The sequence below is a fragment of the Passer domesticus genome, chromosome 9 (genome assembly GCF_036417665.1).
Source record: "Passer domesticus isolate bPasDom1 chromosome 9, bPasDom1.hap1, whole genome shotgun sequence".
Classification (NCBI taxonomy): Eukaryota; Metazoa; Chordata; class Aves; order Passeriformes; family Passeridae; genus Passer; species Passer domesticus.
Window position 1 is genome coordinate 32,129,801 of NC_087482.1, and position 25,587 is coordinate 32,155,387.

The 25,587-nt window shown below is 51.9% G+C and overlaps 1 protein-coding gene and 1 long non-coding RNA gene across 4 annotated transcripts in view; both read left to right on the forward strand.

Moving 5' to 3' along the window:
- Positions 1–1,807: 1,807 nt before the first annotated feature.
- LOC135307901 (uncharacterized) lies at positions 1,808–9,184 on the forward strand. Its single transcript, XR_010368497.1, has 3 exons — positions 1,808–2,601; positions 5,473–5,586; positions 6,900–9,184. It is a non-coding gene; the product is annotated as an uncharacterized LOC135307901 (long non-coding RNA).
- Positions 9,185–23,827: 14,643 nt separating this feature from the next.
- The window catches only part of DNAH1 (dynein axonemal heavy chain 1), a 72,052-nt gene continuing 70,292 nt past the window's right edge, over positions 23,828–25,587 (forward strand). Inside the window, exon 1 of one of the 3 annotated variants that reach the window (XM_064432475.1) lies at positions 23,828–23,901. The gene's annotated coding sequence lies outside the window, so the exon portion shown is untranslated. Of the gene's footprint in view, positions 23,902–23,931; positions 23,942–23,993; positions 24,068–25,587 lie in introns of those variants that run through there. The other 2 variants (XM_064432473.1, XM_064432474.1) reach the window with 2 other exon arrangements.

Genomic DNA, 25,587 nt, shown 5'->3' on the forward strand with positions numbered 1-25,587 from the left:
AAATAGCTTTAGGAAATCATCTCACCAAAGGGATGGGATGAAGAACACAGGAAGGTGGAGGGACCAAACCCAAGGGAAGGGAGTATCAGGACATGGCACCATTCACTGAGCCTGCTACAGTGATGAGGAGGAGGGGAAGGAGGAAGGACTGCCCGACTGCCTCAGCACAGCCCAGTGCCCTTGCTGGCAAGGCCAGGCTTGGCTGTGTGGTGCTGCTGGTGGTGTTGAAGGGCAGGTGAGAGAAGAGCACAGTGTCCAGCCATGCCACGCTGTGGGACACAGCCACTTCCTTCACGAGCACGTCATCAGCTCCGTGCTCCAGTGCTGCTGGAAAGCACAGCACATTCCATCTATAATTCACAGGGATATCCATCTGGGAAGTGGCTTGTCAGGCCTGGGAGAGCAGCACTGTCCTCCTGCTCTTCTTTTAATTCAAAAATTCTTTACATTGAGGCACGGTATGAATAAGGGCCAGGGGCAGGCTCCATCCCCTGCCTGCCCTGTCACTGCCTCCTTGGCTGGCCACAGCAGGTCCTTGCAGCCTCCCCAGGACACGGTTTGGAGGTGTGGACTCCCACACCTTGAACTCAGATGCTCGGGACAGGCTTTCTGAGAAAGCCCCCAGAGATGCTGCAGCTACCAGGGCTGGGCTGGATGATGCTGGTTGCTGTGGAAACAGCAGGGCCAGATCCAGGCACCGCAGCATTTTCCCTGCACCTGGGACCAGCTCCTCTCACCTAGTTTGCAGTTGGAGAGCACAGGATGCAGGAGGGCTGTTCTGGTGGCACTGGGATGTTCCCAGGCCCAGCCTGCTCCCATCCCATTTCCCCCAGGGACCAGTGGGCTTACCCCTCTCACCCTGTGTATGTCACACAGGGTGCTTCATTGCACAGGGGTGGAACACAATGCTTTGGACCCGGGCCACCCCCTCTCCTCCAGCCTCCTGGGGGCCAGATCCAGCCATCCCCCCAGGAACTGCACGACACAGCCTGGCAGCTCCAGGCCACCACATCCCAGGAAACCCTTTTGCACCAGCTTCACCCAACCAGTGCAGCACCACAGGTTCTCCTGAATGCCACCCAGACCTGCAGGAGCTGGGACAAGCCACACAGTGTGGCCAAACCCTGCCAGCAGCCACTGTGTGCCAGGCTGCCAGCCACCCCAGGCTCATCCCTGCTCCACTCTCGGGCAGCTCAGCTCGTTGTAGGAATGCCGGGATGATGGAGTATCCTGCCGGAGTAGAGGAAGCCAGGTAAACCTCTCCATCCATCAGGGCCCCCACTTTCTGCTAAGCACATTAGGGGATAATTAAGTAAAAATAGGCCTTCCGACCAGTGTAGCTCATTAAGGGCTAATTAAGTTAATTAGAGCCAGGTGTGGATTGCAGCGCTTGCGCGTGTGGCTGTTGTTTGCTGTAATTGCATTTTCTCAGCAGCTTCCTCCGCCAGGCTGGAGCGCTGCCAACGAGGAAGGGATTCAGTGCCCGCTGTTGGTGCAACACGGGGCAGCTGATGGGCACCCAGCGATGGCACCGCACCAGGGACAGTTAACCCTTCTGTCCCCGTGCCCCCCGAGCGGCTCTCCCGCCCCAAAGCCAGGCCTGACCCTGGGGCTGCCCCTCCTGCTGTGCTCCTGCCTGCCCCTCCTGCTGTGCTCCTCCTGCCTGCACGCAGGGGAGGGACAGGAGCCTGTCCCCAAAAGCAGCCAGGAAGGCAGGGGCCAGCCTCCAGGGACCCAGCTCTGAGACCAAGGCCTCCGAAGGTGTGTGAAGGTGATGGGCAGGGATGAAGGGCAGGGATGGAGCAGCAAAGACAGCCACGTATGCTGGTCATATTGGTGCTGAAAGATGAAAGAGGGATGGTGGAGGAAAGGGTGGAGAGGAAGAGAAAAAGGCAAGAAGGAAGCATGAGAGGGTGAGGAGAGAGATGCTGAGCTCTGATCTCTGCTTCCCGCACCTGGGAGCAATTAGAGCTACTCTGCCTGTGCCCCGCAGAGACACTGAAGGGATGAAGATGTGACAAAGACCAGGCTATTTTTTGCTGAGGTTACTGTCACTAATAAATGGAAACTCTCCCTTGACACGTGTTCCTGTTCCTTCCAGCGTCTGGGCATTTTGCATCCTCCTCCAAAGGCAGCCTTGCCGGTAGCAGCCTCACTCGGAGCTGACCCACACTCCCTCCAGGGAGGCCAGACTCATAAACAATTCTGTGAAATACAGCTGAAAGGCGTTGGGGGGATGGAGAGGCTCTGCAGGCACCCCATCCCTCTCCCCACACCATTAATCCAGCTCCAGTGAGGCAGCAGCAAGGCAGGGAGCTCCGTCCATAACCTGGGATGGAGGCTGGGGAGCGCAGCCAGCGTTCTGGGGGCTGCCTTTCCTGAGCCTCTCTCTGCCTGCACCACTGTGGCAGGAGATGGGGGAAAGGGAGCTGAAGGGGAGGCAGGGAGAGAGCTGGGTCCTTGCATCCCCACTGTGATCTCTCAGCACTGAGATAATTGTCTGCCGATGACAGCTGAGGTCAGGCATGACAGATACCTTGGGAAGAGCTCCTGGCTCCAAGACCTCCCTGCAGCAGCCCAGTTCAATACTGGGGTTCAGAGGTAATTTTCCCCATCTTCCCTAGCACAGGCTGTCTCTGGGTGGAGCCAGGTTGAGGCGATGACCCTTCCATCATCCCTGCCTTCAAAGGGCACAGGGCCCCATCAAACAGCCCCACTGGGCTGTGATCCCTGGAGAGGGACAGGGAGTGGTTGGGTACCAAGCCTGAAGGCTTGGAGCTCCCATGGGGTGTGATGAGAGCACCCAGGCAGGAGCAGTGCCCACCTGGGGGTCAGTGGGGTGCAGATGGATCTGGTTTTGCTGTCTACCCTCCCACAGCCCCAAAGGAGGCCTTTTCACCTTCCTCTCCCTGCTCCTTGCCACCCCATCCTGATGCACCAGGGATGCCTGGAGCACCAGGCAGCCCCACTTCATCTGCCACGGGAAAGGGGCTGGGCTGGGGGGTCCTGCAGCCCCCTCGGGTGGCTGGGAGGCCGGTGGGCACATCCTGGGGCTGGTGACTCATCCCCCATTCCCTCTGCAGTGGGGCTTGGCTCACCTGTGTCCCTGCTGCAGCGCTGAGTGGGGCAGGGCGGGAGAGCTGAATGCTGGGCATGGAGGGGCCGGGATAAGACATGGAGCCTGATGCCACCAACTTGGCACCTGCAGCAGCGAGCAGTGCCCAGGCAGGGAAGCAGGCTCTGCAGCACCCCCGGCTCCCGTCTCCGCGGTGCCGGCGAGGCTGACAGGATCATTACAGCCGCTATCTGGGCTCACGGGCTCATCCCTCTCCCTTTCGCCTTTTGCATAATGGATAGGCTGTGAGTAATGGGAAATGGCAGCCCAGCCGCGCTTGCTGGCAGCCCCTTAATGAAGAATATGGAAATCTCATCAGTCCAATCAGGCCAGCAAATGAAACTGCTTTCCCCCGCCGATGTGAGCAGAAGGCTAACGACCCGCGCTCCCCGGCTCCATCCCGCTCCCAGGAAGCCCCCCCTTCCCTTCTCCATGTTGACAAGTGAGCTGTGAACTTCATTTTTCTGGCAAGCAGAGCCCCAGCTCATCATCCCTGCTCCCCTTCCCCGGGCTTGGGCCAGCAGGAATACCTGTCCTGAGCCTTCCTCCTGCTCCTCAAGGGCATCACTCCTCACTCATGGTGGCCACCAGCTGGGTAGCACCATCTGCAGGGTCACCCATCCCAGCTCCTGGTCCTCCCTCGCATCCTCCTGCTGTGCCTGAGCCTCCCAGCATCAGCTTTGCCACAGGTGTATCAAGTCAGTATCCCGTGGCGGGGATGTGGCTGGTCCCCCAGCTGCAGTCACCTGGCACCACTGTGTCCCTACAAGCACTGAGGTCTGTTGGGCTCATGTCCATAGAATCCCAGCACAACTGAGCTTCATGGACTTGTGTCTTCTCCTGGAGTGACACCTGCAAAGAGCGACAGTGTGAAGAAACCACTGTTTCCTCTCTTGCCTCCCTTGTCCATCACCCACAGCCTTGGGCCTGGTATAGAGCACAGGTCCATCTCCACTCACCTCTTGCAGTGTGAACCACCTCTGAGCAAGACCTTCAGTCATGACAGCTGCACAGTGACACCTCTAGTTGAGTCAGAATTGGAGCATCTTCTAAGAAACTCTAACCCCCAGTCACACAGGGGCCACCCTGCCGAGCTGGCACCAGCACCCCCTACTCCAAACCCATCCCACTTTGGTGTCATCTGCAGATTTGTGGATGTGCCTTTTATCTCCTCCTCCTCATAAGCACCATCCTGGTCCTGAGCAGCCTACAAGTGCCTCCACATCAGGTCCCACAGGTTTTGCTGTTGCTCTGGGCTTCTAAGCTGTTGTCTACATGGAGCTATGAAACGCTGTCAGCTTGGCTACCATGGTGGCCTAGAACTTTGACTTGTGTGTCTGAGAAAGCCTGACCTTGTTCATAGTGGGGCACAAGACACGGTCAGTGCTGGGATCTCAGTCCACACTGGGATCTGTGCAAGGATGGTCACCATGGATAAGGACCTGAGGGATGCAGGTTCAGCTTTGCTTTGGACTCACTGCACAGGCTGTTTGCCCCAAATCTGCACCAAGACTTCATAGCTGGACTTGCCGAGTCCAAAATGTGGAAAAACTAGATGTTTGCACAGCAGCTCACACCAGCAGGTCCTGACCTCCCGGGCAGCATCCTCTGGCCTTTGCAGCTCTCCAGGCAGGGGAGAGCAGCAGCATCCTCCCCTGCATCTGTCTGCTCCATGGGCAAAGGCAGAAGGCTGGCAGGGAAACGGCCGCTCGCTGGTTTGGGGGAATGTTTAATTACTGCTTTTCACAGCCAGTGTGCAGCTCCTGAGCTGACGGTGTGCCTTGGCTATGAATTTGCCCAGAAACACCGAGGTGGGTATAGGCTTTAATAGAATCCCCAGCCATGTGCACACCCAGGGCATTCAGCCATGCACAAATCCCTTCCGTAGCATATGCTTGTGCTACAGCAGAGGATGCTAACTCAGGGCTGGAGGAAACCATTCGTTTCCATGAGTTATAAGATCATATCTGGAAAGAACTCTCGCAAGCCAAGATCAGCGCAGCGGCGGAGCTGGCGCTGGTCCCCGGCGCGGGCTGTTTGCACACACCAGTAATGATGTGAACGAGCGGCTGTTCAAGGGGCTGATCAACATCAAACCATTGAAATTAAAGGCTGAGGAGAAGCAGAGCCATAAACATTTATTGCAACACTCTGCATATCATCAGCTGCTGATTTGGAGGCAGTGGGAATGTGCAGCTGAAATAATAGGATTTATCGGAGCCTGAGATGAACTGTCCTTGATGGATGGTTGGAGAAGGGAAACAATGTGCCATCTCCAGCACAAGGCCATTCCTAAAATACAGCAAGGAGGTGGGGGGGCTGTTGCCTTTATTAACGCTAATCTCTCTCCATTTTAGAGCCCACACCAGCCATCAGACCCAACTGCAGCTGAATGAGGAAGCCAGCTTGAAGACAATGCGCTGGAATATCCCAGAGGACTGGAAATCAGAGTTGCGGTCTCTCAACGCTGAGTGTGTAATTTGCTGGAAAGTTGACACCCTTTCTGCTTTGTCTTGATGCCTTTTCCATTGGTTTGATCCCTTTTACATTTTTGTCTCTGTTCTTCAGACAGAAAAAGCAAATCTAGGAATTTTTTCACCTGCTCCCCCTTTGCTTCCCATTTTTTTTCTGTTGCTTCACTAACACTACTCAAGTTCATTAATAATGACACTGACAGTTTGCCTTTTAAAGCAAACTCCATCTCCTGTCACCCACCAAGGCAATGGAACCCCACCTTTGGAGGGGAAACACAGCTGCTGTGCTCCCCCAAAACAGCAGGGTAAGGCAGGAACCGATGGCACTCAGAGCTCAGCTGCTGTAATCAAATTGTCTCCTGTCACCTTGAGCACCCTGTAATGCTCCTACAGCTAACAGGCTGGGAGGAGGAGAGGGCTGAGAAAAGCAGTGTCAGAAGAATGTAGGAAGAGAATAATTTTATAGATTTTTTTAGTTTGGTGGGTTTGGTTTGGATTTTTTTTTTTTTTTTACATTGATCTGAAAATTGAAGTTATGGATTGTTTTTTAAAAGGGAACTTCAGAAAAAAAATCTCTCTTCCTCCCCCTCTCTCTCTCTTCTTGAAGTGATCCCAGGGAAATATTTGCAGGTAAAAGTCTCTGACTTAAAGATCATTCAAGGTGTTTGTGCACATCAAAGTATCTAAGAGGTAACAGGAAACAGGAGAAACAGGAGAAAAACCCAACTTGACTTCATCAAATTTACAAGCAAGATAGCTCTGGCTGCATTGAACATCTGCTGCAGGCCCCATGGAGAGGAACTGCCTCGTACCTCTCCTGGGAACTTTTGGACAAGGCAGGATGCAGAAAGTCCACTGCTGTGACAAACTGGCCCTAATTTGCCCTCTAAAAAGAATGGGGCAGCATTACAGCTAACCTTTTGTCAATACTCTGTGGCACTGACAGGACAAACCCAGCTGGATCAAGGCAAGAGGAAATGCAATGCTGTCACTGTCCCATCTGAGACATCCCTGAGAGCCCCAAATTTAGAGCACCATTCATACTTCACTGGTCTCTATACTACCCCCTCAGCACCAGCATCTCTGATAAAACAAGCCTCCCAGGAGCCTCTAACTTATTTTTCTTGCTCAAATGGGTTGCAGAAGGGACTTGCTTTTGTTTCCACCAACACAAAGCCGAAAAAAACCCTCAAAGCTACATCCGTATGGAATGTGGGTGGTTGGAGAAAAATGGGTTTCCTGCTGCTTTGTATGTCCTAAAGCCTATTAACTGGTACTCTGTCTCTACCACTTCTTGTTTTGCCTGACAGGTTAAGCCCGCGTTGGCTTGATGAGATATTCGTGGCAGAACTTTTCCTGTGCCAGCCTGACACAATTCCCACTCCCACAGTTCCGATGTCCCCCACGAGCTGCTCTTGAAGGCACCATTTGAAGATGTTGCACCACATCTTCTCACTGAGACCTCGAAGGGAGCCTGTAACCCTCTGAAGAGAGCTGTGAAAGACGTAGAAACAAAACTAGTTTCCTCAGGGTTGGTGCAGCGAGTGATGAAGGCAGGGGAGCAGGGACACCTAGGCAGAGATTTTCTCCCTGTTCAGCTGCTTTGGGCATTTGGCTTCTTGTTGCCCAAGTTCCTCTATCCTCAGTTGTGAGAACTGCAGTCCTCATTCCTGCTCGTGGTCCACAAGCAGCTCTCTTCTGCTGCACCTCCTAGCAGAGACCTGTTTGTAAGTGCACCTAAGCTAGCAGAGACCTGTTTGTAAGTGCACCTAAGCCTGCTTCCCCTACCTGCCCTGACCTCCTCTGTCCCACGACACAGAAACATTAAAAACATGAATGCTAACACTCCTGCAAATCCAAAAAAAGGGACGTTTTCAGCGTGGCTTCACATCTTGGGGTTGCTCAGGAGCCATTTTCAGCACTTCAAGTTGAAGTGCTTTTGAAAAGGAAAATCAATGCTGAGGCAGCATGCCCAAAAACGAGGGGTCAGTAGGCTGGCGTGGGGGAGGTGCAGGTGATGGAGGAGCAACGGGAGAGTGCCTCCAGTGTGTGATCCCTCATTGTGGCTGAGTCACTAACCCTAAACACATAAATCAAGGCCAGCTTGGGGATCACGCCTGCAGGCACGCTCTGTTTGATCCAGGAAGGCTCACTTCAGCAGCAGCTTTAGGAAAGACTGTGCCAAGGCTGCACAATGGGAAGGGCTGCTGTGTGTTTCTGTTAGCATTGACACATTTGCCCCATTATTCATGGCTGGTCTGCATTTTGCTTCCTCTTGGTTCCCAGCCTACTTTTTCACTGGGTTTTCATGCCTTTGAGGCAAGCAGCACTGAAATGGTGCCAGTCCTTTGTCAAGAGCCAACTGGGCATACCCTGGGCTTTAGTTTTTGCTGGCGACAGTCCCAGGAGAAGGTGCCTTGTGGTCCTCCATCGTATGTGTTGCCTCTCCTCTCTGCTGTCCAGCTCACTAATCAATTTTTAAATCTATTAGCTGATTTTTTTTAAGTAGACATGATGGAAGAGTAGGGGTCTCAAAGACAAGTGTTAGGAAAACTGGTGTCCGGACCTTTTTCCTCCATCTTCTTGCAGTGCCAGCTGAAGTGAAAGGCTATGATGCATGAGCTCACTTTTAATCAGGTAATCCAGCTGGGAGAGAGCAATACCATAACAATCCATTCAGGATTAAAGAAAAGCTTCTGGCAGTCCCTCTCACCATCCATAAGACATTCATTGTCTCTGCTATGAGCTGCAGGCTCTTCTCTGCTGGGCAGAGTCCCTCAGGATGGCCAAGCACTGGGACACTGCCCACAGCAGGAGCCACTCACTTCTCAAGGGGTCCTTATCCACTCAAACAACACCAGCTTGGGATTTATCTTCTGTTTATGCCCCCAGCAGAACTGAACAAAACCCAGTGGCCATCCTTCCCAGCATCCCATCTCTGCCCATGCCTTTGGCTTTGCTCAGGTGCCCTGAAAGCAGAGCAGGGTAACTGGGAAACACAACTGCGTTGCCAGGAACAGGTCCTCAGAGTCTTCTGCCCAAATTGTGGGTTGATTTGACTGCTCACAAGACACTATGAAGTTTGAAGGCCAGGAAGAGAGTGGTGCTATGGGGTTCTCCTCTGAAATGAGCTACCTGAACCCAGGCACACGTTTGGTCAAGTCAGGCTAGAGTTTCTCCAGGGTGGTTTGGCCACTGCTGAAGCTGCCAGCTGTGCAGGGGGAAAAAGGGAAAGATTTGCTTGCCTTTCCTCCATAAAGGCACCACTTGGTGTGTGTCTGCACTGCTTCTTCCCTGAAATGCAGTGCCAGGAAGGTGCTGCTGCTCTCCCAGTCACTGGCACGAGGAAAGCAAACTGGCTGTCCTTGGCATTTGATATAAGGCTTTCCACAAACACCAGCTAATGGGAATTCCTCACTGGTGTCCCTGGGAGTTTCAATATTGGATGTCAAGGCAGACTTTTGTCTTCTCAGCAGGCAGTTGGACCTGATGTGCTTAACCCTTTCCAGCCCAAACCAGAGGGCAAGGGACTGAGCATGGCAGGGCTTCAGAGTGGGCTGGGGTCCTGCTCCAGCTCCCTGCTGTGCTTGGCTGCTCCATGCCCTGGCCTCAGCTGCACAGCACTGCTGCTCCTGCAAACTCAGTGCACGTCCAGCTTTGTTTTATTGTCAAGGTGCCTCGGAGGACAGGGATCCAGGAGGATTACTGAATGCCTTGCAACTTGGAGCTGGCAGGCACACGGGGCACGCTGAAGGGTTTTGTTTGTGCCTGGTGAGAGCAGCTGTGGGCAGGAGTGGGTGAGCAGGGAAGTTACCAAAAGAGAAATAAGGAAACAAAAGGCGAGTTGGGGCAGGGGGGGTATGTTTGCATGGGGGAGGGCAGGAATTTCTTTTCTTTGTCGGAAAGTCTAAAGTGCCTTTCTTTAGTGCCTCGGTCGCTGCATGGGGCCTTGGTCAATAACATTCCTCCCTCACCCTGCGGAAGGAGACGGGCCAAGCAAGACACGGCTGAATGAAATTCCTCTCACCTCACCCCGTAAACATCCCAAGAGTCTGGCCCCATTATGGCTGGGTACAAAAGTCTGGGTCCGAGGCCGAACAAAAGGATGGGGAAGAAAGTGCAGGTTGCCAGGGCAACGCTGTCCAGGCTGCCTGGTTTTATCAGCAAGGGGCCTGGGTTTTCTGCCTGAGTTACGGGAATATGAGGCAATTTATTTCCACCACAAGACAGAGGCTTTAGAGGGCAGCGTGGTGAGGTCTGGCTTCGCTTTTGGTGCTCGCAGCAGGGCAGGTGAGGTGGGAGCAGCCGGGCAGTCTCCAGGGAAGCCCGGTACCCTGACAGCAAGCAGCATCCTGGGGAGCACAGCCATGCCCAGGGAGTGTCCTGCAAAGGTTAACACGCAGTGGTGACCCTCCAGGGGGTCTGTCCAGTCTGCTTTGCAGGGTGTGGGCTCTGTCCCAGCCTCCTCTGCAACACAGGGAGGCTGCTCATCCCTCTGTTCAGAGTCCATTCATCTCCCTTGACTGAGGATGGACTTCTCCCTGCTTGGGAATCCCAGTACTCTGGCAGGCTGGGTTAAATTGGGGAAAGCTGTTTTTTTAGTAGCTTGACAGAGAGGGTTTTACGGTTTAATTCAGACAGGTTTTGTTATTTGCCTTCCAGATGAAGGCATGGAAAACATGCCTTATTTCTAGGCCTAGTGTTGTCTGCACCAGAGAGGATCTGGTCCACGCCCAGAGAGCATCAAAGTTGCCTCTGACAGGTCTGGATTGCAGTGGGAACATCTGGAAGCCAGTGCCTGAGGGTCAGAAGAAGCAGGACTGCCAGGTCCCCCGGCACAGCATTTAGCAAAGCTAATGCAAAGCCTTAAAGCTCCCCGAGCCCATGAGGACTGGATCTGGGATGTGTTGGCCTCACGTTGAGTTCACCTCAGGGAAATTCAGTTCCAACTGGATTCATGTCCTCTCCTACCAGTTTTGAAACAGAAAACACAAGAAACAGAATACTCTAGAGACTAGGAAGCAGTATGGACAACACAGCAAACTGGCTGACCTAAATCTTAACAAAGGGTGTTCTGACACTAGGGAAAATATAATTCAGGCATCCACTTAGTACAGCAGCTCTACTGGGTAGCAGAGGTGTTCATGATGTGGCTCCCAGTCAGTCTGGAGAGGATGATAATGCTGGGTGTGGGGTCAACATGCAAGATAATAACAGTACAAAGCCTGAATGGTATAACAAAATGAGATACAGGAGTCAGACACATTGATGTGTTACAGCCAGGACAAGCAGGTATTTGCTTGGTTTCCAAACAAACCAAAAAGCCAAAAGGCAGGTGTGATGGCAAGGTTTCCAGAGGCAGAACCTCTTGCAGAAGAGTAAAAACCACACTGAATGCTGTGAATGTAGTGGCCATTCCTGGTTTGTTTGATGTTTTTACTGTGGGGCGTGGGGAGTGTGCAGAATGGGTCAGCAGCATGCAGAGACCTGGGACAAAACTTGCAGGCCAGCTCGGTTAAAGGGCTGGAGCAGAACCAGCTCGGCAGGCCGTGGAAAGCATTCGGCCGAGACAGCCTGCTCATCTCAATTCATCTAGACAAATTTCTAGACAAATGCGCCAAGCTGTGCTCAATGGAGTGACAGGGAAATTACTAATTAAACTGAAGATGATGGGATTAGTGGGAAGAAATAGAAGTCGGGCACAGAAGCTGTACCTCTGGACAGAGGCAGTAGCAGGCTGGACAGAGTTCACCACTGGAGTTTCTCTGGAATCGATCCTGGGATTGATCTTGTTTATTCTCTCCATGAATGATGTTGTCATAAGAAGTGGAAGCGCTTAGGTTAAGCCAGCTGATGACGCAGAAGGGGGAGGCATTGTGAATGCAGAGGAGACAGGAGATCAAACAGAAAGCAGCAGACAACCTTGAGCACGGAGACGCAGGAACGAGTTGAAATTCAAGAGCACGAAATGCAAGACTAATCACAGGGTTGGGGTTTTTTGTGCTAGACAGGGAGTGTGTCAGTTGGACATGACTGAGGAGGAGGTGAACTTCGTTGTAGCAGTCATGGGTGATTATGAACCACCAATGAGCTAAAGGCACAAAAAGGCGAACGAGACCCGAGGGGTTTGGGATATTGCCAGTAGAAGCAGGAAATTATTAATAGCATTTGCGAAGTACTGACAAGACCTCATCTAGCATTGGGTAGGAGTCCTGGACAGGTAGGCTGAATTGTTGCCAGAAGCAGTGCAGAAAAATTCTCCGAATATGATCAAGAGACCGGAGATCCTGTTTCACAAATAAAACAAAAGATGGAAGGAGTTATCTTCTCCATCAGTTTGCTGGTGATATCAAAGCACACCAGAAAACCTCAGTAATTAGAAAGCAAGGATCCTGACAACCCCAGACACCCCACGTCCTGTGTGTCCCGCCCATCTGAAACCACCTGAGCTCTTGCCCTCCACAGGATCTCTTTTGCAGAGAGACCCTTTGCAAGCTGCTCTTCCCCCTCCTCGCCTTCGTGCCTGGAAACTGATCCCCACTTCAACTCTAAATAGGCAAAAAGAAAAGGAAAGCCAGCAGACTGGGGCTTTTGTACAGCAAGGCAGATTAGGGGCCTCCCAGGGACTTGCAGCTTGTAAGAGGGAAGGGCTGGGAAATGAAGGGAGGTAGGGGGGTGATTCTGCTCTCCTCCACAGACAGTGAAACTCAGACCTGCCTTTGGTCTGCTCCTTGCAAAGTCTTTTTTGTCCACCTTCCTTCCTTTCCCCTCCCCGCATGACATTGTGGATCAGCTTTTGGGGGACTAGGATCTTTTCAGTTCCTGCAATGGATTTAATTCCTGAAACGTGTGTCCTGTTCCCCATTCCCATGCTGAATCAGCAAAGCATTCACCCAAACAAAAGCCAAATCTCCCTCCTAAGGGCAATCAGGAAAAGGGGTCCCTGCAGTGGTCTCAGGTTTGAAGACAAAAGGTTCCTTGGACTATAGACAAGCGGGTTAGTGCCACCATGGATTATAGAAACAGCTGTGGAAAAAGGATTAGCCACCACCTGTGTGACAAAGGCTACAGGTCTCCAGTCCCGGGGCCAGCAGGACCCATGCTTTGTGCTACCTGTCTGCCTGAGCTTGACTCTCAAGGTGCTTTCTTTATTCTCAACTTGCCCCCCTGAAACGCAAAGCGCTTAGGCTAGGATGAGCCAGACTTGCCTAGACCCAGGTTTGGACAATCTCAGCCTCTTTTAATTTGAATTGACCCATTCCCTCTTTCCTACAGCCCAAAGCCTCTTTGCCTGTGGGCTGCTGAGCACACCAAGGCAGAGCAATGCTGGGTGCAGGGCAAGCACAGACCCTGCCACTGCCACCCAGGCACTGAGCTGCCCCTCATGCAGCAGCTTGGCCTGCCATGGGACACTGGCTTTATTAAAGCTTCTTGACCTGAAGGGAAGTTGCTACACCTTTTAAGTGCTCTGTAATATCCTACTTGTTGGTGTGTCCATGCAGCACCCCATCCCTTTAGCCCTTCTGGGCTCAAGCTTTGTCCTCTGTAAAACAGCCATAGCATAGATCCATCCTCTGGTAGGGAACTTGCAAAGCTAAAATCATTACCAGTTTGGAAACATTCAGCTATTTTAGTGAACTCAATTGAAAAGCTTTTTAGGAGACTAATAATCCTACCTCCCTAGCAGAGATTGAATAATGTGCAGGAAATCCTGCCTCAGGCTTCGTGCACTGAACAACACCGTGGAAAACCTTGTGAGACTTTTGGCTAACAGGGAAAAGTCTGTCCAGTGCGTGGGATGGACGAGGGTCCTCTGGAAAATAGCTCAGCTGTGGAATTAACACAAAACTTGCTGCAACCAGATTGTTTTGGGCAGTTTCATGTGTATATGCATGTGTTGTTCTATAACAGTCACTTATACAGTCCTTTTTGTCAAAGAGTTTTTGAGTTAAACTTTAAACAAAAAGCCTCACCAGAAGGGTAATCCAACACTGGAACTGTCTGCCCAGGGAGGCTGAGAGGTCTCCATCCTTGGAGGCACTCAAAACCTGATGAGATGTGCTACAAATCAACCTGCTTGAGCTGGCTCTTCTTTGAGCCAGGTGGTCGGATGAGGTCTCCAGAGGCTCCTGCCAACTTCAACTGTTCCTTAATTTTTAAAAAGCTGTAGGAGGATGATTTAGCCTCTAAATTTCAGGACACAAGGTTTGCCATGGGAACTGACCATCCAGATGCAAAAGCACAGAGCCTGCAACCCCTTGAGCTGAGGGCAAGGAGACACCCTGCTACCCACAGAGCATGAAAAGCCTCTCCTCTTTGCTTCTTCCATTCAGCCAAGAGAAAAAGACAGCAGTGGTGGCCTGAATTATGGCACTTGTGGGTTTTTCCTGTTGCTGACAATAACGAGGGGCAGCATTAGTTTCCAGGCAACTGATTTGGTGTCCTTCCAAAGGCCTCTGGCAGTGGGGTTTCTCACTGAGGACCCTGTTTTCTTCCCTTCGCTTTGTAAGTATTACACGTTCACCTAAATTGTACTCCACTCTCCTGGTTGCAGGTTTTTTGACATCCTTGCCTTCGATTTTCAGATCCTCACAGTTCTTTTTTAAACACAGGCTCCCCTTGTGGAAACCCCCAAAGGGGGTGGATCTGCAGGGGCAGCAAGTGAGTGTGGCAGAGATTAAAAACTGGGCTGGTGAGGGTGGCAGAAGACACAGTGGTAAGGCACAGCCACAGAGAAGGGCATCTGAACTTGGTGCTTCTTGTAATCTGGAATGACAAGACTGAAGAAGAAAGACTGGGAAACTGGGATCAGCACACAACTTTGACAGTCTTCACGTCTACAAACCTAAAAATGCTACAAACCACTCAAAACAGCTTTATCTGAACATAAACAAGTCCTCACCTTGGATTGTGGTGCTACTGCAGCAGGACCTAAGGCAAGAGGTACCCACGAAGCTGCTAAATGACACAGCACATTCCCTGCTAAAACTGGGGCTACCTCACTGCTGAGCCTGAGACTCCTGAAGGAGAATAAAAACACTGGTCTTTACCAGATAAAGCTCAATAAAGCTGGGTATTTCCAAGAACAAAGGAAATTAAATTCTCCAGACTGCACTGTTGAAGTGACCCATAATGTTCTGTGGCCCAAGCCCGTGTAGAATTGTAGATATAATTCTTTTAGGCATAGAGACTTGATTTTTAGAATCAGAATATTTTTCCTGGAACTTTACTTTTAGTCTTTGAAATGGAATATTCCAGAAGAGAAAGGAGAACTTACAGGTTTCTAGGAATATCAGGGATCAACTGTTTCCTAGCAGAAGGCAAGCCAGGAGCCAAAGGTGACCCCAGTACAGGCTCTGCCCTCTCCAGTCAGGGGTTACACTCACATCCTGGGAAGAGGGGGAACTGGAGCTGGGAATCAGAATGTTCAGACCAAAACAGGGAAGCAGGAAACATACCATGTCATACAAAATGAAATGAGATCCAACAGGGAAGAGGAGAGGGAAGGTGGAGGGGGATCCATTATTCATGAAGGCAACAGTAGTACAACAGAGCTTGCACAGACCCATGCAGAGCTGGATAAGGTTACTGCAGAAACAAGGGTTGGTAATGGCATGCCAAAGCTCTGCTTCTTGGGTGTAGAAAGCAGAGAGGCATTGAGTCCTTCATTTTCCTTTCTTTTCCCTTCTTTTCTCTTTCTTTCCCTTCCTTCCTTTCCCATCAGACAATGCTCTCCTGGGGTATATGACATCAGAAACAAGCTTCCTTGGAAAGCTCTACTCATGGTCCTTTGAGGAAGATTTGGGAAGTTAGAAACCTGTACAGCACAGGAGGAGGGAGAAGCAGACCCCAGAAAGATGGCAGACAAGTGAGATCAAGGTTCTCCACCTCCCACCAAGGCTGATCCTGATTTCCTCAACAGGGAAACCTATCAGGGCTTGGTGCTTGTCTCAAATGACAGCACGTGTTTGCTATGGCTCTGTGGTTTCCCACAAAGCAATGATTTTTTTTTTTCTTCTGTTTGCTGCTTTCTTTCTTCTCCTTGCAACCAGAGCTGCTGGCTCCTGTCTGGCAGGCTGGCTGTAGGACACCATTTGCAGATGGATGGGGGAGCAGGTGCCTGTGTAATGCTGACTGATACAACATGGAGAACATATCCCAGCAGCTGTCCTGAGGAATTACACATCTCTGGCTGCTTGCACAGGGCTCTGGCTTTGCTCTGTTTGGCTTGGAAGCATCCTGAGAGTAAAGAGAGTGAGCCACAGAGCAGGACTGATTTGCAGAGGAAGGGCTGTAGCCTTTATAGCTTGTAGTGGCATCACCTGCAGTGGTTTCTGGGCTACTTAAACTGGGTATGATGGGCTCACTCTAGCCCTTCTTTCAGGCAACAGTAGTGGCTGTTACCTGCATCACTGTTACTGCTGGAACTCAATCAGGTGTGTGGGGCAAGGAGGGGATTGTTTCCTGGGCACTTGGTGCTGTGTATATACAACACAGGTGGTGGGTAGGACAAACAGTGGGGGCATTTTGCTTAAACTGGTACATTCCTGCTCACCTTTTGGTTGATGTGTAGGGGAGAGGCAATGGGGAGAGGATTATCTATTAAAAACACAATCAGATGTGGAATGTGAATATGGACTGTGGGCTATGATCCAGGGGGAAAAAAAATCCACCACTCACTGCAATGCTTTTGTTTTGCCTTGAGTAGAAGCAGATCTGAAATCCTGGAGGTGGTAGAAAATGAAGTATTTCCTACCCTGGGCAGCTTGTGCGAGGCAGAAATGTGTGCAGGCTTGTGCAGTGAAGGTGATCCCTGCACAGGCAACAGCAGCTGTAAGCTCATGCCAGCAGCGTGGTGGCCCTGGGATTGTGGCACCCTTGTAGGGCCACCTTGATGGACTAGAGCATGGGCTGAATCAGGCCCTTGTGCAAGAAGAGCTCTTCCTCAGCTGAGGGAGGCTTTGCAGGATCAGAGCCTGCTGGTGCTGCAGGAGGTGCTGACACCAGATCAGTGCATGTCATCACCAGGCTGTGCCTGCAGGGATGTATGGCTTGGGCACACTGGCTTGGATCACGTCCCGTGTGTGGTACTAGGGCTGCCAGGCACTGCAGCCAGAACATTTAGTGCTCACCTGGAATACATTGCACGATATATTTAGAAAGCCTTTTTTTTTTTTTCATTGTTTTTAATTGCATTCAGCTTTTTTGATATTTCTGCCGGTGGTCGGCCACATGGTTTTGCAAAAAAAAAAAAGCCACCACTGAGCAGCGTGTGGGCCCTGTGTCTGCCTGTGAGCCAGGTCCCATCTGGCTGTAATTACTAGCTTCACATCAGCAGAAGAGTGTAATATTTAAACACAAATGTTTGATGTTTGCATAGCAAACCTCAGGATGGAAAGCTCTTGATAATCAGCCTGCAGGGAGGAGGTGGGCTTGCTGCAGGTGAGCACTGAGGTGTGTGGGATGTAGCAAGACTTTGTGGGGTTTTATGGGGATAGAGAGAAGAGCAGCACTGAATTCAGAAGCCCTTCTTGCCTCGCTCTGGGCAGAAGCTCCACACAGCATTGCAATCCTCATTCTTAGGCTTTGGGCTACGAGCCACACTGAGCAGTGTGGGGCAGGGCAGATGACCCTGCCAGGGATCTCCCATCTCCTCCCACTCAGAAGATGTCAGGAGGTCACTGAAGCCTGACAAATGGTAGAGGAGTTCCTGAAATCAATACAGGCTCCTTGAGTAGTAGCCATCAGGATGAATAACAACCCTTGTTAGGTTTCAGCAGCTCAGGCACCAGCTATGCCTGGAGAGCAGGGAGCTGGAGCCAAACCCACAGAAACATGGACAATCTATTGCACTGGCCCCCAAAAATTGAGACCACAGCAAACGTTAGCCACCTTCTCTAGCAGAGATAAGATCCAACCCAGAGTACCCTTCCAAAGAACCTTCCCCTGCTTGTAGTGGACACAGCGTGACATCTCGTGTGTGTGGCACTTTGCCTCCCTGCCCTTCAGTCCCAATCCTTGGGGAAGGAAAACAACAAGCTTGTACTTCACCCTGCTCCAATTGGGACGACAAGTGAGAAAACGGCTTCGTCTGCTCCCAGGCACCTCTGGAAGGTGACAGACACATGTGCTGCCTGCAGCATCCTCTGTTTAGCATTAAGGTCCGTGCACACTCAGCCAAATGAGAGTCCTGGAGCTGCTGGCCCCTGTGCCACCTCCTGTAGGGTACACAGCACCCTTGCTTTGTTCCTGACAGAGAAGAAAATCCATGCCTGGAGATGCCTTTTGTTCATAATGCTATCATGGGGCTAGCAGCTGGCTCTTCCTGAGCTTGTCCAGACAAAGTTCAACCTGTCACAACTTGTCATTTTATAAGTGCAAGAGGCTAGAGCCTAGGATAACAGGATAATAATAGGATAACAAATGCCTCCTCACTGTCTCAGGGGGTTTGGGGACCTATTCTCTGCAGCTTGCACACCCAAGGTGAGCCAGCCCTACTGTCGTCACTGCCTCCAAGAAGCATTGCTCATCTCAACAAACTTTAAAGCTGCATCCTGACAGACCAAAATAAATCAATCAATAAATAAATCGTCCGTCTCGTCTACTGGATCCTGCAGTTTATTTCCTCGGCGCTGATGAAAAATAGTTGGATGCTTAGTAGCTTCATGAGACTAATTATGATAAACGGCCCCATCGCTGCTAATATCCGGACATTAATTCCCAGATGGAGCTGCAGAAAATGTCAGGAATGGAAATGTCAGCTCTCTAAAAGGACCTGGCAGGTATTGAAGTGGGGACTGGAACGTCAGCAGAGGAGGGAGCAGGGGGAGATCTGGGAATTAGCAGGATGTCGGTACACATTTGGAAGCTATAACTCCTCTCACTTGGTTGCCCAGTTCCTCACAGCAATGCCACAACCACAGCTTTCTTCACATTTTGCCTTCTCTGAGCTCTGCTCCCTGTACCGAGGCAAGAGATTGGCACTCACTAAGCAGGTAACAATTTCTTTGGGCAGAAGAAGCTCAGCCTTAAGCTTCAGGAATCTCCTTCCCACTGAGATCCCCAGAAATGTCACCTGCTCTGCAGGATGGACACGGGGTGTGAGGCAGACAGGCTGAGAGACAACAAAAGGTCACACCCAAACTCTGCTCCCATTCTCCTCTGGGTTTCATACCTGCATTCATATTTACATTCCTACAATTACCAGTTGAATACAAAAATATGATGGAAAACAGCAAAAAACTCTCTTGGGGTTTTTGTTCTGGTTTTTGGGGGGTTGTTTTTTTCTTTGTTTCTTTGGAGGGGGTTTGTTTGTTTCTGGTTTTTTGTTCATTTTCCACCAATGGTTTAAAATTGTTTCTTGTATTTAAAAGAGATTTTTTTTAGCTTGTATTTTTTATATTCCCTGCCAAGCGAAAGGTACTTCAAGGTAGATGGACCAGCCAGACAAATGGTATGAAAGCTCAACTACTGACAGCACTGTGTCAATGATGGCAGGAAGTCAGGCTGGCACCTGGTACAATAAATCAGCTGATGAACAAATTCAAGAAACTCTGTTTTGAAGCCATTTTGAATAAAAAAATGTTAGGTTGTCCTCTCATGGTGCAAAGACATGCATTGGTTTTGCTGCTGTGTTCGGCCTCAGTTGGCTCAGGCCTGTTCTGTACAGCATGTGAAACAGCGGCGTTCACATGATGATCTATTCCAGCTTTTGGCACATGCTTCCTAGTGGAAAAAATCTGAACAGGTTGGGGATTCCTTGATCAGATGCCAGTTGGTTGAAAGAAAGGCTTTTCACAGGAGTCTGTTGCTGTTTGTCAGCAAAGGCTGGAATTTTTGCTCAAAGCCAGATGATTTCAACATTTACCTGCTGAGAGGAGATTTAACATTGATCCTGACAGGTCTGGTTCAGACTGCAGACTTGAACCAGAACTCTCCACAGCCCCCCAGCAAGTTCTCTTGTAGTAGGGAGCCAAGATACCTCTGTCTCTCATGAAAAGCTTGAAGTTCCTCTGGAGGCTTCAGGAAAATTTTCCAGCCTTTCTATAAGGAGGCAAGTAATGGGGAAGTAGCTGCACCATATTTGCTGTGGAGCTACAAAGCTACAAACCTCCTGTGTATGTTCTGACAGATGACCTGTCATCTGCATGAAATCTGGCCATTGATCTGGTGGGACTTCTGAGGAATGTAAGGGTCTAGCTCCAGGGGGTTTGGGAGCCAGAGGATGGGATACTTGGGAGCACGATCCCTCTCTGGAATCAAGGTGCCTCTAAAGTACATTTGGGCTCTTCTTGGAAAAATCTCCCAACTTACTGGGAGCTTCCTGCTGACAAGCTCTTTCTGTCAGCAGCCCCATGGAGAACAAGAACATTGCATTTGAGGCACTTCTGGCCAAATCAGCTGAGACAATTGTGTGAAAATGGCTGCTGCAAGCCCCTCTGCCCACCACTGCTGAGATCTCATCACCGAGGCTTGTTTATCTTCTCCATCCCCACTGCTCCCTGCCTGCTCAGGCTTGGCCCTGGTGATCTTCACTGTCATCTTCCTCCTTCTGGACAGCCCCACGCTTTTTGTGTGTCTTTCCTGGGGCAGTAACCTCTGCCTGCAGATTCCCAGGGGAAGCCTTCTGGCTGGGTTAATGGTGTGATCCCCAACGTGAGGGAGCACACACTGGGGAGATGATGTACTGTGGCACAGTGGTGGAGGTGAAGGATAAAGTTAGCTAACAAGAATGTCACTATCAGAGCCAAAGTCTCTTTTGCTTTCTGAAGCAAAAACTGGCTGGAAAGTACAGAACCTGCAGCTACAAACTGTTCCCTGGTCCCAGCCTGACTGAATTCAAGGTAACAGCCTTGTGTCAAGAGAGCTGCTGAAAGCAGCAGGAATATAAAGGGAGTCTGGGTTGATATCACCTCCCCAGAATCAACCTGCCCCTTCAGGAGAAGTGCTGAGGCAACAAGAAGCCAGACCTTGTCCTGGCTCTCCCTGCTTTATGAGTTTCTCAGGGGTTTGTGTCTTGGGGTTTGATTTGAGGACTTTCTGTCAAATGTACTGTTAGCATTGTCAACATGTGGTGCTTTACTCCAGATTAATGCTGTGTCTTGTGTGTGGGAACACATGTAGGTGTGGAGACAGAGAAATCTAGGGCCTTATTCTCTAGTGGCCTTGTGCTTTAAAGATCATTTACACCTTCAGCAAAATGTGTGTGGGGTGGGTATGGAAACACTGCTAAATCTGATGGGGCCTGCCACCCACGGTAGGGGTAGGTGCAAGTGATGGAACAAAACAACCAGCACATCATCTCCAAGGTCCACAGAAGTCAGGATTTTTGCTATTTTATTCTTCCTCCCTTAACTAAGGGAAGGCTGTTTGTAGAGGCGAGTTTTGGTGTGATATGGGGATTTCTGGGCTATTGGATTGGGATAGATGCAGGAGAGCCAAATGAGTGAAAGTGCAGAGCAGGAAAAGTGGCTCCAACAGCTCAGACCACGTACAAGAAAAGCTGGGCTCTTCAATCAGAAAAGAGCCTCAGAGGCAGAACGAGCCACTAGCATGTTTCACATATGTCTCCTTTCCAGTGCCAGCTCACATCCTAGCACCTACTGAAACTGGTTTGAGTCTCATGTCTGGTAACCATGTGAGAGTTCTCTCCCTCCCTGTGAGTCCAGCCTCTGCCAACCTTTGCTCATGCTTTCACTCCAGTGGGGTGACAGGAGACAGGGAGAATAGTGTATTCCTTGTCCCAAAACAGCCTTGCACTAAGGAAAATACTGGGTCAGTCACTGACCAGTGTGTTTCAGCAGGGACTCAGGAACCTCCTCTTCCCAAGAACTGTTTTCTTGGGAACTCAGCATCAAATCTGTGGCCTCAAAAGAGCCCATGGAAGAAAAGGAGCAGTAAGAGGAACTGTCAGAAGAAAGACAACACTAAACCTTTCGTGCTGGCCCAGCTGGGGACAGGATCTCAGCTCAGACTGATATGAGAAGGTGAAAGCACAGAGATGCTCAGCTGTGCCATCACCACTGCCACTTTGAACCTGCCCTTTGCAAGTGGGTAAGTAACACATTCACCTGCCTGGTCTTCCTGGCCAAAAGGGGCACCCATGGAAGCACATCCTGCTGCAACACCTGGGAGCAAGGCTCTGGAGAACCACACAGGCCTTTAGAAGGCAGGTCAGGGAGGGGACCAGAGGCGGCAGTGCATGGACGGAGAGCAGGTGGCTCACACACCTGTTTGCTTTCTGTTCTGGCCTGGTGGGTTTGTGAAGGCCCAGCCAGTTGAATCAGTGGGGTTTTCACCTCCTGACCTGCTGAAGCATTTTGTGGTGAAAATTGAAAGCCCGGTCCAAAATGAAGCCCAGCTGACCACAGGAAGGGCAAGACCTGCTGTGAATCCCAGCCCACTGCAGGGGGTGAAGCCAGCATGAAACAGATGCATGTTTTTCCCATGCAAAGGACAACGGGGCTCCACCATTGTTTCCTCTCAATCAGAGAAGCCATCTGGGATGTGACTCCAGGGAACTCCAGCAAGAGCTGTAATTATATCAAACATAATTGAGGCAAGCCAGCAGCACTCCTTACTTAAGTAAAGCTATGAGGCCAGCAATATGACAGAGGACTTACACCTGGGAGTTTCTCCAGCATCCACTGCTTTCAGTGGGGCTGGGAGCAGCTCAGCACAGAGTGCAAACCCACCCAGAGACCTCCTTGCTGCATGGGGCTGATCCTCTGAACACCCTGGCAGCAGCTGAGCATTGCTGTGAGGGAGCCTGCTTATCTGGAGAAGCTTGTGTTTCTTGCCTGAGGCTCTGCCTGCCCCACCTTTCTCTGTCCAAACGTCACATCCCCTCACTTGCAAATTTTCGGATGGCACAAGTGCCTTGCCACCCTCAGCTACCAGGCCCCTTACCCCCAGCAGGTACCCAGGCAGGGAGAGGAGCCAGTGCTCTTGACCTGGCTCTGCTGCCTCCCATGCCATGTCCCCCATCCTGGTGCCTCTTTGCCTAATTCTCTGCCCCCACACAGGGTCTAGTGGGCATCCCTTGGGCCAGCCTGCCAGCTGTGATGTCCTGCTCCTCTGGCCCTGCTTTCTAGGACTTGCAGCTCTCCCAGGTGCACAGCTGGGAAGCAGCAGGATTTACTGTCAGCCTGGACCAGGCCAGCAGGCATTGGGGGTCTCAAAGGAGCTACGAAGCAGCCCCTGCCCACCCGCCTGCCACAGCTCTCCTCCTGCAGGAGCCTCCGCTCATCTCCTGTGTCATCCTTTCCTCCTCCTCCTCTGCCCTTTATACTCCTTCAGAGTAGATGTCTCATGGCTTGGGTTTTTTCCTCTGTAAATCTTTTCCTCTCTGCTTTTCCACCTCCTTCCTCTCCCCCAAAATAATCCAAACCTGTTCTTCCTCACTCCCCCACAGGGCTGGCACTGCTTGTCCCTTCCCCACCATCCCCTCTGTGGGGGACCAGCTTGTCAGGGCCTGTTCAATAAGGACTCAGTGCCACTTTTCCTTCTGTAGGGATGACATGTTCTCCAGGGCCAGCAGTCCCCCATCCCCACCCAACATGATCTTTTAGCTCAAGACTTTTATGGGTACACAAGGTTGATTTAAACAAGCCAAGGTGCAGCTCTACATCAGCACCCTGGCTGCCTCCACTCATTTTGGGGATGGGACAGAGGAAGGATCTGCTGGCCCTGCCTGGTCAGTGGCCGGCAGGGTTGGCAGGCAGCTGGTGTGGGAGGTGGCACGGGGACAGCAGTCACCCACCCCTCGCCTTCCCCCACTGGGGCTGTCCCCAGTATTTCCTTGCTGGGATGCCGAGCGCCCGGGGCTGGCAGCCCTGCAAGGCACGGCTTGCTGCTGGCTCGGTGGCACTGCTCCACAGCCGTGGCCTCTGGTGGCAGCTGCGCCTCGGCCCCAGCGCGGTGACTCAGTGGTGACTCTGAAGTGGCAGCGGCGGCTCTGTGCTGTCCCCGTGGGGGCAACTCCGCAGCGGTGACTCTCAGGTTGCTCCAGGCGCTCTGCGATGTCCGTGCGGTGGCAGCTGAAGCGGCACCGGGAGCTTTGCGGTGTCCCTGCGGTGGCTCTGGGGCGGCACCGGGGGCTCGGCACAGCCCCGCGCTGGCAGCTGCAGCCAGGCCGCGCTTCGCTCCCCCCCGCCTCGGGCGTGGCGTGGCCCGCGGCTCGGGCCCGCGCTGCCCCGCGGACCAGCCCAACGGCCCGCGCGGGGGGAGCGGCCGGAGCCTTCTGCCCGCCCCTGCTCCCGTGGCAACGCCTGCGGCGTCGGGGCGGACTCGGGCCGGTCGGGGCGGACTGGGGTCGGTCGGGGCGGACTGGGGTGGGTCGGGGCGGACTGGGGTCGGTCGGGGCTGACTCGGGCCGGTCGGTGCGCACCGCCCGCAGGCAGCGCTCCCGGAGCGGAGCTGAGGCTGCGGGCTCCGAGGAGGGGCTCGGGCGCTGCGCCGGAGGGCGGACGGGCGCAGGGTGGGTCGTGAGGGAGCCCCGCCGTGCGTTCAGCGCCCTGAGCGGCGGGCAGGGCCCGGGCTCCTCGGGGCACTGGGAGCGGGGTGTGCCCGGGCTGGTGCCCGGGGTGGGGCTCCCTGCGCTGCCCCACCCCCTCAGGCCGCCCGTTAACAGCCCCTGCGCTGCTGCTGCCGCACCCGCGGCCTTTCACACACCGAACCTACAGCAGCGTTTGTACACCCGCGCTGTGCTCCGCCAGTGACCGAACCGTGTTGGAGCCGGGGTGTAAATGCCTGGCGGGGTGTCCCGCGGCACCCAGGGCGGCTGCAGCCCCGGCCGTGCCGCCGAGCCCCCGGGTACCGAGCGGCACCGGCGGCCCCGCCTGTGCGGGCCTGCTCGCGGTGCTCTCCCGGCGGGAGGAGATGCGCTTCAAAACCCAGAGGAAAATCAATTTTAAAGCTCCGCAAATTGTTGGAGGGAATGGGGTGCTATAAAACTCGAAATTACTTTCGACTCTCTTTTTAAAGTGGAAGGGGTTTGAAGTGGGGGATAATGTTTAAAGCAGTTTGTTGAGAGCGCATCACCTTGTCTGAGCTTATATTGTAGGGCTTAAATTATAGGAAGAGGGAATTTCTGCATGTTGGTGTCCAGATGGTCTAGAAGCTGGGATTCTGGCTATGCACACAGATAGATGGATTTTAGATAAATGCTAGATTTCAATCTGCGGTTTTGCCTAGGGGTTAGATGATATTTAAAGTACTATTCTCTAGTTCTGTTGCATTTTTTAGCCATTTTAAACCTTATTTGAAAGAAAAGAGTCCCATTTTGTCAAAGCTTTGGATCAAAGAATTGAAGTAGAGGCAACAGATCAAAAAGCTCATACCAGACGTTGAGCAAGACATGTGGGAGTTTGACTCTTGGATGTGTAAAGCCTGGATTTACCAAGAAATTGTAATTATAGTTTTGCCACAATGACACACAGACGCTGTAACTAATGTTGTGTCAGCAGTGCCATAAGAATATGCTCTCACTTTGAATAGTTCAATTTAGCATAATACATCGTACCTGGTATATCTAGGAAACATGCTTTTCAGGTGTGAGGGAGCATGACTGAACTGGTGCAGGGATAGGTGTCTCAGCAGTCAGGAAAAGATTTTATAGCTAAAGCTGGGACAGCTTGGTGCCAGCCTGATGTTTGCCAGCAAAGAACAGGGAGATGCTCCCGGGTGTGCAAGGGGGGGAGAAGGGTTACTGAGGGGGGCAGAGAAGCTGCTTTCAGGAACACATCTCCCCTACTTGCAATGAGCTGGGCTCCTATTTCCTCCACCTTTGTGCTCCTCCTTGTCAAAGCAGAGCTTCAGTCCTGAGGAGAGTGCTCCAAGGAGGAAAGGACTGAAGGCTGTGAATGTGGCAGCTGTCTGGCCTCCTGCCCCCAGCTGGAGTGTGAGGGGGCACTGGGCAGTGTCACTGCTCTTCCTCAGGATCCCTCAGGGAATCCTCGAGCACAAGCTTTGTGGTCCCATCAGCAACTGCTGTAGCAG